The 15,519-nt window shown below is 34.1% G+C and overlaps 1 protein-coding gene and 1 pseudogene across 1 annotated transcript in view; one reads left to right on the forward strand and one right to left on the reverse strand.

The window, feature by feature from the left end:
- Positions 1–11,389, reverse strand: part of LOC124431938 — a 76,708-nt pseudogene extending 65,319 nt beyond the window's left edge.
- Positions 1,391–15,519, forward strand: part of LOC124432137 (igLON family member 5-like) — a 72,877-nt gene continuing 58,748 nt past the window's right edge. The window contains exon 1 of the mRNA XM_046980759.1: positions 1,391–3,372. The gene's annotated coding sequence lies outside the window, so the exon portion shown is untranslated. The remainder of the gene's footprint in view (positions 3,373–15,519) is intronic.

Genomic DNA, 15,519 nt, shown 5'->3' on the forward strand with positions numbered 1-15,519 from the left:
ACATTATACATATGTGTATGTGTGTAAATATATATATATATATATATATATATATATATATATATACATATATATACACAAGAGATACATGTACCATGTACAGTTTCGTATTTATCACAAAGTTTATATGATTTAAAACGAACGAGAGATGATCTCGCATATGTTTCAACGTTGCTCCAATTTCTGGCCTGTTTGCTTCGGGGTTTAGGTTGAAAATTCAAATTCACCTTTTCTCACAAGATATTCCTATATCTTTCAACCCTCGTGAAATTTTCATTTTCCATCGTTTTACCATCGAAAAACATTCTCCATACCTAGGTGTACGTATGAACTTATATAAATATGTATATATATATAACAGGTTTATATACTAGTATCGGTCAACATAATTCGAACCCACCGGCAGGTTTTCATTTTTTTTTCTCTTTTTTTTGTTTTTTGTTTGTTTTTTTTTTTTGTTTTTCTTTTTTTTGTTTATCGTTAACAATAAACTCATAAACTCGTTCGAAACTTCTCGTTATCGCGTTGCGATTAATCATTACATATCTCCTCGTTTCCTCCCCTCGCAGCCCCCCACCTACTCCTGAAATTGTTTCTCGTAATACGGTGGTCTCGTATAGATAAAGGAAAAAGGAAGAAGAAATATAGAAAAGCAAGAAGAAAAAAAAAAAAAAAGAAAAAGAAAAAAGAGAAAGCGTTTCCTTCTTTTATTCTTTTTTTTTTTTTTTTTTCTTAATTTTTTGTTTATTTTCATTTTTTTTTTTTTTTTTTTCTTTTCATAAAGAATCTTGTAATAAAAAGGAATATATTAAACTCATCTAACGATCCTATCAGTTATCTATATTGCCGATAGCTAAAATATATCTGAGGTTTCGTCGTTTGGGTTGAACTAAGAGGAAGAAAATTCTTATTACAACGAGATGCGAATAACTCTGTAAATAAGGGTATATAATAATAAGAATAATAATGGAAAAATAGGAACAAAAGGGGTATAAAGAAAAAAGGGCTAAAATAGACGGGATAGAAAAATAAAAAGAGAGAGAGAGAAAGAGAGAAAGAGAGAGAGGAAGGGTACTTATACGATATGAAAAAAAAAAAAGATGAAGTCACCGTGGTTTTGGGGGCGGCACGTGTTGGGTTGTAGAGGAGGAGGAGAAGAAGGAAGAGAAAGAAAAAGAGAAAGATGAGGAAAAAGAGGAGAAAGCAGAGGTGGTGGAGAAAGAGAGGAGAAGAGGTGGATGAGAGAAGGTTGGAAGTGGTGGAGAAGGAGGAGCAAGAGAGAAAGAGAGAGAGAGAGAGAGAGTGAGTGAGAGAGTTACCGTAGGGTTCGAAGAAGGGGCATGCGCGGCATCCGGGGGTGCAGGACGGCTCTCGGGGTTTAGTCGGTTTCCAACAACACGACGCGTCGCTCGCGCATAACCATCGCTCGCTCGCTTGCTTGCTCTCTCGCTCGTTTCCTCGTTCTCTCGTTGTCTCTCTTGTACGTTCCTACGTTCCTACGTTCGTTCGTTCGTTCGTTCGTTCGTTCATTCGTTCGTTCGTTCGTTCGTTCGTTCGTACCCTTTTACCCGCTCGGCTAACATCCGCGTATACATAGATACTCTCCCCCTTCCACCCCCCTTTTCGAGGCGCGTTCTTTGGCGGCTCGTTCGCGCGCATCCTCGCGGCAGCAAACAAAGAATTTTCAAAGGAAGCTAATTTGTTTAAAGAGTGACGTCGCAAACCTGTTCGCGCGTTCTTCCTTTTTTTTTTCTTTTTTTTTTCCTCCCCTCCCCCCTCCTTTTTTTCTTTTCTTCTTTTTTCTTATTTTTTTTTTTTTTTCTTCTTCTTGATTTCTCCTCGCCCCATTTTTCGTTGCATTCTCTTTTGGCTCTTTCGTTTTCCCTTTTTTCTCTCTCTCACTCTCTCTTCTGCTTCTTCTTCTACTTCTTCTTCTTCTTCTTCTTTCATTTTTTCCTTTTTGTTTTCGTCTTTTTCTCCTTGCGTATGTATTGTCTGATTTCATTCCTTCTTCATCCTTCTACCTGTCGATTTCAATTTTGATTTTTCTTTCGTCCCTCGTCTTTTAAACTCCCGTCGAAGACCGGAGCAGTTTTTTTTCTTTCTTATTTCCTTTTTTTTTGGTTTTTCTTAATCGTTCATCCCTCTTGTTTATCTCTTTTCTTTTCGCTTTATCGTTTTATTTCTTTTTTTTTTTTCTTTTCTTTTCTTTTCTTTACTTTTTTTTCCTCTTTAATTTCCTCTCGACGATACGAAAGAGAAAGAGAGAGAGAAAGAGAGAGAGAGGGGGGGAGAGGAAAAGAGAGACAGTGAGAGAGGAAAAAATACTTGGACTGCGAAGAGTTTCTTTCTATACTCTAATGGGAGGAGCCGAGTATCCTGAAAATAGTCCTACTACCTTTGACCTCTTTTCGCGAGTGTGACGGATAGCAGTGAGCTACGAAAGAGTGATCTCTACTCCGGGATAACGGGATGAGGATTCGCGCGATATCATTAAGGACGAAGATGGACGATCGATCTAGTGTTTCTTTCGATCGTTGAATTATTTTTTTCCATTCTTATCTCTTTATTATATTTCTCTTCCCTATCCCCCCCCCTCTCTCTCTCTTTCCCTCTCCTTTTCTCTCTCTCTCTCTCTCTCCCTCTCTATCTTTCTTGCATCGATGGATCTTACGGTGAACATTCGAGATCTATACGATCGATGGTGTTATTGGTGAAAGTGATCGTTCGCTTAGAGGAGAAGAAAAAGAAGAGGAAAAAAAGAGAAAGTTAATTGAATGATCTCGATGGACTAAAGAAGAAAAGAAAGAAGATAGAAGAAAAAGGAGAGAAAATAAAAAATAAAAAAAAAATAAAAAAAGAAAAATAAAATAAAATAAAAAAGGACCAAGTAATAATGTGTTATCACCAAATAAAAAAAAAGAAAAAAAGAAATATACGTTCGATCAAGTGTACTCTCGGCTCTTTTTCGTTTCAATGATACTAATCATTTTTTTTCAACTGACTTGAATAATTTCAATTATTATTACGAACTTATCATATCCGCGCCGCATTGTGTTATCGTCATTGCGGCGAACGGCGCGAAAAAGTGCGCGAATAAACTTCCTTCGATCGAGTTTCGTTACTTCAAAAAAAAAAAAAAAGAAACGCCCGTGTTAATCCTCATCCACGAGTTTTACGAACTAAAAAAAAAGAAAAAAGAAAAGAAAAAAAAAAAGAAAAAAATTAAGGGGAAGAAACAATTAAAATAATAAACTCAATTCTCCGAAGGATCTTTCGGTGTGACTGTATAGAATTATACATATTCTATTGCCTACGATCAAGAGGAAGCAACCCGCCGTTCCCGCTTATTTTTTCTCTCTTCTTTTTTTGGTAGGTACTATACGATCGTGTGAGAATTCAATTTATGGAAATCGATGGTTCGTTAACGGTAACGATACTCTTTCTATTTGTGTTCCATCGTGAAAATTTCTCTAGATACGCCCGTATATAACCAAGACAGATAGAGATATTGAATCGTTGAATTTTCGAACTATATATGTATTTATGTCACATAGAAATATGTATACAGATATCTATGTTCAACTGCTACGTGTGAATACATATGAATGCAACGTTCATATATATATATATATATAATAGAACGTACAATCACGTAATAGATGTATAGTGTATAATAACTCTTACGCGTTAACGTTTAAAATATTAAATCCGTTTTTGATCGTTTCTCACTCGTAAACATCGATCGATATAATTGCGAGATGAAAAGGATTTTTCATTTATCCGATTAAATATACTTCGAGGTATTTCTTCGATCTGGTTATTTTTTTTTTTATTTCTTTTTATTTTTTTTCCCTTTTTTTCTCTCTTTTCGTAGCTACAAAAAAGACATGTAATATATCGTTAATGGGCCACGTTTCATTATTCCTTTTTTTTTCTTTTCCTTTTTGCTTTCCGATTAGAAAAAAAATAAATAAAAGAAAGAAAGAAAGAAAGAAAGAAAGAAAGAAATTACAAGACTATTGAATATTTCATCGAGACGTTTAAATTACGTGCAAACGACCTATGGCGTTATATTCTAACATAGTACAATATTTAAATGAGCCGAAATCGGATCACTGTTATTAGGTAAAATCATGACATGTTATTAGAATTTAGGGATAGCCTACGTCGTTGGATGTTACCGAACGGACCATCCACCGGTAGTCGGTCATTCATTCTATTCCTCGACGTATAATTTCGTCAATTGCCCTTTCATCGATCCATCTACGAATTACTTAGACGATTTCGAGATATATCGAGATGGGTATCGCGTGGATGTTATCGTATCCAGTGTTTATTTTATCGGGTAATTATTATTTTCTTCTTTTTCTTTTTCTTTTTTTTTTTATGTGTGTTTGTTCTTATCCTTCTTTACTTTTTCTTTTCTATTACGCGTATCTACTCATTCAAGTCTCTTTTTTATTTCTTTTTCTTTCTTTCTTCTTCTTTTTTGTTTTTTTTTTGTTTTTTTTGTTTTATTTAATCGTTAGACACGCGTTAGACATACCCGCGTAAACTTTTTTTCTTTTTTTTCTTTCTTTCTTTTTTTCTTTTTTTTTTTTTCTTTTTTTTTTTTTTTGGAATGAGACAAGAATGAAGGCAGGAAAATTAAATATTCTAACTGCTGTAGTTAAATAGAATTATAGCAGGAATGGATAAAACATTATTTAGAGTATTTTTATGTTTGACGTCGATATTAAAAGACAGTTATGAGCACTTAAAAAAAGAAGAGAGAGAGAGAGAGAGAGAGAGAGAATGCGATTCGCAATTGGTTCACCGCAATGGGCTCATACCTAATTAACTTTTTGATATACAGATAAAATGGAAGAGAAATCGTACAATCGATATATAGATTTCGATATATAGAATCGATATATAGTTCATGAGAAGAATTGAATAATTAGAATAGTTCGAATAATTCTTAATTGCATTTAGCTAAGATTAATCTATTGACAAAGGTGAAATAAATTATTCGTAAAAATGTTTATTTTCTCACCTATCGAATTTGTATTTTTCTTGCGATTTTCTTCAAATGCAATAAATTTTCAACAGTTTTTGTTTTCTGTTTTTTTCTCGTTTCCTGATTTTTTCTTCTTTTTTTTTTTTTCTTTTTTTTTTTTTTTTTTTGATCGAGAAAATTACTCAACCATTTTCTCATTGGTTACGTAAAATATAACGAAGTCACGAAATAAAACCAGTAATATCTGCTGTTAAGCGAAACTGTCCATTAATATTAACGTCAAACTTAGCCATTAACGAAATGCAATTAATCGACTATAAATTTACATCTTCCTGCATTACGAACGATCCTCTTACGATGTTAGTTTCTTTTGTTCTCTCTTTTTTTTTTTTTTTCCTTTTAAAATATCAAAGTCAACTCGCGTATAGTTATTCTCTAGTATCCACGAATTTTACTCGAAACGAAAAATTTCATTTTATACTGCGTGATATTATGGGAAAGAATACACAACGGATTTCTCTCTCTCTCTCTCTCTCTCTCTCTCTTTTTCTCTAACAACGTCGACTTTTCTTCTTTGTAATAATGATACCATTGTATTACTGGATGCTTGAATCGTGACGTGGAAAGCAATTTTCAGAAGAAAAGTTTCTTCGTCGACGTATGACTAAAACAAAGCTGTACGAGAGAGAGAGAAAGAGAGAGAGAGAGAGAGGGCACTTATATTATATGCTATAATTCTTTTTGAAAATTTTCAACGTCAAAACCAATAAATATTTTTTTTATCGAATCTATGTAATAATACAAATAGGCGTATGGTAAAGTAATAAAGAATTTCAAACGTTTCAGTTGAAAAACAATTATCGATGCATAGAATCCATTGTAGTTTTGAATATTATATATCTATATATATATATATATATCGATTCGTAGCTTTTAAAAAAGATCAATGAAAATAAAAATGCATCGAGATAAATATTTTGATTTCCTCTAATTAAGATTGATCGTTTTATTAATTTGAAACTTATACAGGACGCACATGTACACACACACGCACACATACACTTAGTCACATACACACACAGAAGCACACGAGCGCGCACAATGAGTTAACACTTTATTTCAATTTTATTACTAAACGTATCAATTGATTTATATCTAACGTATCGGTAGGTACGCACGAGAGATTAGCTACATCGCGTTTGCTTATCAAATATCCAATTTCGATTCGGATATTATCGCTGATTCATCGACATCCTATTGCTCTACCTAACGCTTGCTGTCGAAACGTGTTAGTTCCATTATCCATGTACTCCCTGAATATTGTTTGCTTATTTATCCGTTTTGAGATTAGCTGTGGTGGTTAGGATATTATAGTTCTAACATTTATTCCTTCTAATTGTTTCACGCAATTTCGACGTTACATTATCAATAATATTACTTTTTGTCATTAATTATTTTTTGATAATGCATCATCGATGCGTGATTGGAAAAAAAAGAAAAAAAAAAGAGAGAAAAAAATCAACATAATTTAAGATTATAAATAATTTAAGATTATAAATAGATCAAGAGATTCTAATAATCTCAATTACGTTCGTTGCAAAAAAAAAAAGAAAAAAAAACAAAAAAAAAAAAGAGCTCCAAAAATGAACGAAACAAAATCATTGAGAAGATAGATGAAATAATCCAATTAGATTAATATACGATCGATGATTCTTCGTGATATAACGCTAATGAACGGCAATTTGTCAATATATCTTATAACCCTAATTTCGGCAAATAGTATATATATATATATATATATATATATATATATATATATATATATATATATATACGTAAGGGAAACGATTATACGGTGCAAATGTGCATTTCGTTCTAGATCTAGCCCGTTGTTCGATAATTACGTCGTTGAAGTTGAAAGTTTCGAAAGCCGAGAAACCTTCGAGAATGTTTCTTCTTGGTTTGCTCGTTGATAATTAAGGGAAAGTTTACGTCAGGCTAACGAAGTACCTACGTTTTCACGATGCAAGAGGGCATTTCTTAGCCTTTACGTGAGAAGACGATATAGAAGTAGCGAAAGGGATGAGGGAGGAGGAATGGAAAAGGAAAAGGAGGAAAAAGAAGAGTAGAAGGAGGAGGAATTGTTAAAACGAAGAAGATATAAAATAAAGAAAGGTCGTAAGGAGGGTGAGGAGGATAAAGGGAAAGAGGAAGAGGACCGACTTGCGAAAGTTGCACGTCCCAAGCGTTTAATTCGATGGGACGAGAATTAGTAATGTACCTTTGATAAAGTCACTTCTCTTCATCCCTCTAACTCTCCCCCTCCCCTCTCTCTCTCTCTCTCTCTCTCTCTCTCATTCCCTAAGGTCTTGCAAAGCGCGGGATCGCCGGTTCGGAGCTTTGGCCGCGAGGCAAAGAAGCTTAATTATTCAAAGACGAGGACAATTCCGTTATGCGAAGACCCACTCTTCCGGTCTCGACCCAGGTATTTCATTTTACGAGAGGTTGCCGCGAAGGAAACGAGGGGTGTAAGTGGGGAAAGGAGACGAGGTCTCTCTCTCTCTCTCTCTCTCTCTCTGTCTCTGTCTCTCTCTATAATCCTTATCAGGTGTATTACCCGTAATCTTGCCTGTTAAATGGGAGCTTTAGTCAGGATTTTCCGCATTAACACGAACTCTGTCCTGAGTATTCCCGTTGAATTGCCTCTATAACATGTAACTTTCTATATTCGGGCCACGTTATGATCGATTAGATTTGGAAAAAAAAAAAAAGAAAAGAAAAGAAAAAAACAAAGAATGTTTTGAATTATTATTTCACTTTTGATTATAGAATATCGTTTAAAATCACAAAATGAATCCCCTCAAAATGAGATGTCGAATCGTATCAAATACTTCCGTTGTATCGTTCGTACATCGATGCTCGCTTATTGATCGTTTAATTATCCCGTATTATCTTTACACTCAATCGAATTCGTTTAGATCGCTATCATACGATTTATCGTTCATTCGTTCGTTTTCGATGTTTTCTGATTTTTTTTTTTTTCTTTTTTTCGCCAAATCACGCGATATCGATCATCGCGCATTCGATCACGAATCGTATTAAGATCTACCGATACAATACTAAATCTTATTAAACGAGTATACTGTACTGGTGATATACTTTAATTATCTCGTATATTAGATTAAGACTAAATCGTAAATCATTTTGATCGTTATCATCGGGATTAATATTCGTACCTTCTTCTTTTTTTTTTCTTTTTTTTCTTTTTTTCAAAAAATTTTCCAAATCACCAGATCGATTAGGGAATAATCGTAAGGGTGATATTAAAATTGGAAATACAATTATGTCGCTTATTAGTACGTGTGTATTGTCGTTATAGTTACACCTGAGAATTCATTGTCGCGCGGTTTTCAATTGTACAAAATTTATTGCCCCGATCTATCTCGTTCAAACCTCTCGTACAATCATCCCTCTCCTCCGTTCCTGCCCCCTCCCCACCCCCTCGCACCCCTTAGCCCCTTTACCGCGATTCTCGCGTAAACGTGCAACCAGTGAAACGCATATGGCGCGTGTACGTTCGAAGGCACACGCTTTGCGATATTTTCGAGGCAGCTGTTTCTCGTAATTCATTGTAATTAACGATACCGATCGGTATATCGTTTCTCTTTTTCCTGCCTCGATCGAAACCGCGCGTTACAAGCGTAACAACGTTTTGCTCTTCGTGATACGTTTTAAATTCCTATTGGTCAGATCATTTTTAACATCATAAAGTCTGTTACGATCATTGGTAGTATTTTATTTATTTTTCTCTCTCTCTCTCTCTCTCTCTCCTTTTTTCTTCTTTTTTTCTTTTTTTAATCTACTTCAACTCCACGTCAGCAAATTTTTCGTCAGCGATTCGAGGAAAGAAAAAAAAAAAAAAAAAAGAAAAAAGAAAGAAAGAAAAAAGACAAAAAAAAGAAAACAGCCAAAGAAACGTTTTAATATTTTAATTAATCGTACTTTGATTAAGTGACAATTCGATTATAAACGATCTATTTTATACATCGTAACAACGTTTTGCACTTCGTGATACGCTTTAGATTTCTATATAATATCAGTGAATTTATAATATCTGTTACGACAATGTTAATGTTCTGAAATTTATGTTAGCAACCATGTTAATAATTTTCTATTACATACAATATCTATTATATTTTATATTAATTAACGCTACATTATTTATTACATTAATTCGGATATATTGATAAGCAAAGATTTTAATTTGTTCAACGATCAACTCAATTATACGTGAAATATCGTTCGTGAAATATATAAAAGGACGTATAAGAAGATGAAATATGTGAAGGTGAAAAAGAAAAAAAAAAAAAAAAAAAAAAAAAAAAAACAAGAGAAAGAAAAAAGAGAGAGAGAGAGAGAGAGAGAGAGAAAAAAAAAAGAAAATACAAGACGTCTGGTAAGAAATCGCGTATTCGTTTAACGATACTCGGTTTCTATTTCGTCGTTGCCACTTTAAAATCTTACATTCATCGTATATTATTTCGCTTTCAAGCTCCCTTGTTCCTCCTTCTCCTCGTCCTTCACATTCTTCTCTACCATCATCTCTTCCTCCCACTCTTACTCCTCCACCATTATTTCTCTTTTTGTATAGAGAAATCTTTATAGTTACATTTTCGTTATCTCGTATGCATGGAAAAGACGGCTGACATTATACGCGTGCAAATTTACACCCGAATGAAGTATAAGTCAAGGTATGCCGGATGATGAAGAAGAGGGAGAAAGAATTTATTACTATGCCGGATATCCGAGAAGCATAGAACGAAAGGGACGAAAAGAGAAAAGAAAAGATGGACGGGGATGGGAAGGAAAAGGGAAGGGAAGGGATAGGATAGGAAAGAGAAGAGGAGAGGGGAGGAGAGGAGAGAAGGTTTCTTCGTGAGGTAGATGAAAATAAAGCGCGTTAACTCGTTCGGTCACCGTGTGAACAGACAATGAGATAGTAGAGTTAGCTTGGCGCTGTTAGATCGCCGGATTCACATCTGTATATTCTTTTATTTTTTAAATTTTGCAAACAGGAATTTCAACCAAAGCTCTTTTCCATTCATAAAAATTCTTGTGTCATTGTAACGTAACACTCGTGAAAGTGTAAAAAAAAAAAAAAAGAAAGGGGGGGAAAAAAATAAAAAAGGAAAAAAAGGACCGCGAGGGGAGATCCCTTTTTTGCCTTTTCCTACGGTAATTTATCACGTTAGAATATAATGTTTGCGCTTCGCGTACCGAATTTCGGAGTCCAATTGTGAATACTCAAATACCGTTGTACCGAGAGAGCGTCGATAATTCTTTTTTTCTTTTTTTTTTCTTTTTTTCCTTTGATTTTTTTCTCTGTGTTTTTTTTTTCTCCTCCTTCTTTTTTTCACGATTCCCACAAATTCCTCAAATTCCCGATCTTTTTTTATAAGGATAAAGAATGCCGTCGTGTAACGAGTAACGTTCAATTGTGATCATTCTAATATCGCGTACGAGCGTCGATAATGTTTGTGTCTTGTTTTTGTTTCGTTGATTTGTTTATTTTACTTCTCCATCATTTTCCGAATTTCCCAAATTCCCGGATTTTTTTCTTTTTTTTTTTTTTTTTTTTTTTTTTTTTTTTTTTTTTTTTTTTTTATAAGGATAAAAAAAATATCGGCATGTACCGTGTAATGTTAATTTGTGACTTTTCAAATGACCACCACGTATGAGCCATAATTTGTTTCGTTTCTTTTTTTTTCGTGTAATACGTTTTCCCCGAATTCCACAAATTTTCCACGAACTTTCGCGTAATGATAAAAGTACATTTAATCGTGAATTTTCACATATCTATTGTCGTATCCGATAATTGTTTTCCTTTTTCCCATTCATTCATTCATTCTTTTCCCTTCATCCCTTCATTTTTGTTTATCATTTGATAATTTCCCAAATTCCACGAAATCCCATACTTTTTCATAAAGATAAAGAACGTTTATTCTTCTTTCTATTATTCGATGGCTATTCATCTTTGGACTCTATAGAATGCAGCAATATTTCAATTATATCATGGTACTCGTACGTTTGGAATTCCAATGATGGCGATGCTACGAGGGAAAAAGAATTTCGAAGTGATGAAAAAAAGAGGAACGTATAAAGGATCGATTCAACTGGGATCCCTTTTACGCGGTCGATTCGACAAAGTTTAATTCCTTCATTGGTCCGAGTTCTCGATTCGAAGTGACGTTATTCGTGTGTATGGCCATACTGAAATGGAATGCAATTTGATAAATTCCGAGAATGTAAAAATCTAAACTCGAATACGATATTACTATTGGAATATTTTCCTTTCTCGTCCTTCTTTTTTTTTTGTCGTTTTGCTTTTTTCTTTCTCGTTCTCGTTCTGTGTTCTTTTTTGTGTTTCTCTCTCTCTCTCTCTCTTTTTATTTCTTTTTGTTAGCCGTCAGTTTCCAGTTTAAAGAAAGAAATTCGTTTTGTAATAATTTCGAACGCGTAAAATTGAAAAATTTCACGGGATCGAGATCGGAAGGTAGGACGGATAAATAAATCCGTAATAAAAAATTTATTTCCGCTTTTTTTCTTCTTCCTTTTTGGTTTTTCTTTCTTTCTTTTTTCTTTTTTTTTTTTTACTCTTTTTGCTCTTTTTTATGTTTTCCATCGGCTGTCGCGTCCTCGTCGTGCAAACAACGACGGACAATTTCGTACGAAATGCATTTCGTTTGAAAAGCACAACCAACAGCAGCAGCAGCAGCAGCAGCAGCAGTAGCAGCAGTAGCAGTAGCAGCTGCGGCGGTGGCAGCGGCGGCGGCGGTGGTGGTGGTGGTGGTGGTGGTGGTGGTGGTGGTGGCGGTGGCAGCTACTGCTGCTGCAGTGGCGGTAGCAACAGCGATAGCAGTAGTAGTTGCACGCCCTTTAAAATCTCGACGCAGCGATGGCCGAGCTTCGATGTGCTATCAAATTCGAAAAGAGCATTTACGTTCAACTCTGACGGTAAAAATCCATCGGCAAAGCCCTTCCGGCCAGTTCGTTCCTTTTTTATCCCTCTTATCCTATTTCTGGCGATGCCTCTCGATTTCTGGAAAAATATTTGACGATCTAGTGGAAAAATACAGAAATGGGTTGAGGTCTCACTTGAATTTCTCCCCTTCTCCTTTTTTCTTTTTCTTTTTCTTTTTCTTTTTTTTTTTTGTTTTTCCTTTATTTTCTTTTTTTTCTTTAACCTCCCATATTCGTTCATAGGAGGGAATATCGGAATATTTGATTATATAGCGTTTCTCTTGATTTACTTCTATCGAAGAAGACAAAGGAAAAACAAAAAAAAAAGGGAAAAGAAAAAGAATGGAGAAAAAAAGAAACAGAGAAATGAGAAATAAAGAAGTGAGGAGATGGAAAAAAGGAAAATAAAGAAAGAAGCAAAGTAATAAAGAGAAGAATAAAAAGATCATGAGGGACAAAGGAGATAGGAGTATAGGACTATATCGCGTGTGAAAAACGTACTAACAAATAGATCCAAGCGTGAACGAGCGGAGAAAAGTATGTGAAACGACGAAGATATAGGTGGGTTACGTGGGACGAAAATACGAGAACCGAGTTTAGAGTAAAAGATACGAGATGTTTGGCTTGGAGACGTGAATAAGTTATATTGAGAAAAGTCAGAAGAAGCTCTAGTATATACACACACACACACACATATATATATATTTTTTTATATTATGTATACATATATATATATATATATATATATATATATATATATATATATTTACAAAAGGTAGAAGGGAGAGAGTGTGAGTACACATATAGTATATACAAAGATACTTATGTATAACACATCCGAGTAAGGCTGACCTGGCAATAAACGCTGATTGTTACGGACACGAGGAAAAGTAGAAGAGAAAAGGGAGAGAGTTGCCCTTTGCATAACGCACACTACCAATAGTGCTATGCATATAGCTACCGGTTGGTCGCTTGGGAAAACGTATTACACCAATTTCACATGCAAAAGTTATTACCCGAAATTGTCTGAAAATTGCGCCTCGACTCGGTTTCGCGGTGTTCTACTACAACTATTACTACTACTACTACTACTACTACTACTACTACTACTACTGCTACTACTACTACCACCACTCGAGAAGATCTGTCTCTTTCTCTCTCTTTCTCTCTATCTTTTTTATTTTTTTAATTCTCTTTCTTTTTGTCTTTCTTTCTTGCACTTGTTCCTCGCTATTTTCGTTTTTCCTTGATCCCCCTTCCTTTCGTTATGTATATCGCATTTTCCCTTGGCATATCCTCTTATGATAAAATATCTTTGGTAAAAGGAAAAAGTAAAAGAAAAAATAAATAAAATAAGAGGAAAAAAAAAATAAAAGAAAGAAAGAAAGAAAGAAAGAAAGAAAGAAAAAAGAAGAAGAAGAAAGAGAAGTAAAAAGTAATACTTATATACGTTTACTTTATTTTAAATGATAAATAATTCATGATATTTATATCATATAGCAAATATGCATCCTTTTTTTTTCTCCTCCACCTCCTCCTCCTCCTCCTCTTCCACCTCCTCCTCCTCCTCCTCCTTCTCTTCTTCATTTTCCTTCTCTTCTTCTCTGACAAAAGAATGCGTTTATTCTCGTCGCGTTACGAGTCCTCGGGGCTCTTAAATATATACAACACCAACGTCCTGTAATATTACGTTGGACCGAAGAAGAACTATGCGTCATTCTGGCCAAGCGCTACTGGAAAATCTGATATAATCACTCTCCAAGCAAAGACAATTCTCGAGAGTATTATAACCTTTTTTCATGCGGGAATAACTCGTGCGTCCTTCCTACGTGAGATAACGAGTCTTCTCTCTGCTAATTAGAAAGGATCGTATGGAAGCTTGTACTCGCATAAGCTAACAGATTAGTTGATACGAGAAAAGATGAGGAAGAAATTTTGTTAACGTTTAGGTTAATAAAAAACGAAAAAAAACTAAATATTCTTTCTCTCTTTCTATCCGTCCGTTCGTCTGTCTGTCTGTCTGTCTATCTATCTGTCCGTCCGTCCGTCTGTTTGTCCGTCTGTCTGCCTGTCTGTCCGTTCGTCCGTCCGTCCGTCCGTCCGTTCGTCTGTCTGTCTGTCTGTCTGTCTGTCTTTCTGTCTGTTTGTCTTTCTCTTATTCTCTCTTCTTTATCTCTTCAACGTCAGATTTTCAATTTCGATGAAGATTGTGACGGCTTATTAGAACGAAAGAAAAAAGGGAAAGAAAAAAATCTTAGATCGTTCGTTGTTTCTTTTCAAAAAAATAATTTATACCTATCCATCGGATCTTAATTGATCCTTTTTTTTTTTAACACAGAAAACATTACATAGTATGACGTTTATTCATTAAATAATTGAGATATTACGTCATGACCCAGATAAAATAATTGTTGTCCCTTTAATATTAACATTTAAAATAATATTATTAAACGATATTAACTTTGAAGATAATGAGATTACGAAGATTCTATATTCATCTTTTTTTCTTTGAATTTTTATTACTAATTATTTTCTAATATATTCTCAATTCTTCTTTCTTCCTTTCTTTTTATTTTTTTGTTCAATATAAATTTACAATTTATTTTACTATTATAACTTCGTATATATGCATCATTTTACATTTTTTCTTTTTTTTTTCATCTTCTTTTTTAAGATACGACAATAAATTTCATCGATGTAATTTAAAATTAAATCAAAACGCGATAATGTCATTTGTACATCTTAAATAATATCTTAGAATAAAGTAGAACGTGATACTCAATGAAATATTCAAATCAATAAGATATTCGTACGTCTTGATTAACTTTATTGCAAAAATTTACTTACGGAATATTAATAACCGACCCATTTCTCTAATTCAAAAATATCTATACCTGTTAAGAGCGAATAACTGTACGTAAAATTAATTTTGAAATACGTATGTACCAAAAAAAAAAAAAAAAAAAAAAAGAAAAAAAAAGAGAAAGAGAGAGAAAGAAAGAGAGAGAATAAAGAATTTCTGCGTGTGAACGATACCGTGATCAAAAGGCGTGAACACATATAGTGAAGGGTGAAAACGGGTCAAGTCGTCGAATCAACGAGGATTCGAAAAATTTATGTAGGTCAACCAACCTTTACGGAGGGTTTAACGTCACGACACTTTTTTTTTTCTTTCCACTAGGTCGATTCGTCAATGCCTTTTCTAACAAGTTATATAGGTCATACTATTCGTATATTTATCAATGTATCAAAGGATAAGTAAAAAAAAGGGAAGAAAGAAAATTAGACAAGAGTCGTCCTCTTATAATCTTTTTTTTTTTTTTTTTTTTTTGTTCTTTTTTTTCCTCTTCTTCTCTTTGTTTTTCTTTTTTATTTTTTGTTTTCTCTCCTTCCCCCACTCTCCCCCCTTCCTCCTTCTCCTCCACTTCGTCTAGATCTTAATCAAACGTCTACAATGAAAAGTGTTTACGTTACGAGAATAAAAGAAAGAATGAAAA

The sequence above is a fragment of the Vespa crabro genome, chromosome 23 (genome assembly GCF_910589235.1).
Source record: "Vespa crabro chromosome 23, iyVesCrab1.2, whole genome shotgun sequence".
Taxonomy (NCBI): domain Eukaryota; kingdom Metazoa; phylum Arthropoda; class Insecta; order Hymenoptera; family Vespidae; genus Vespa; species Vespa crabro.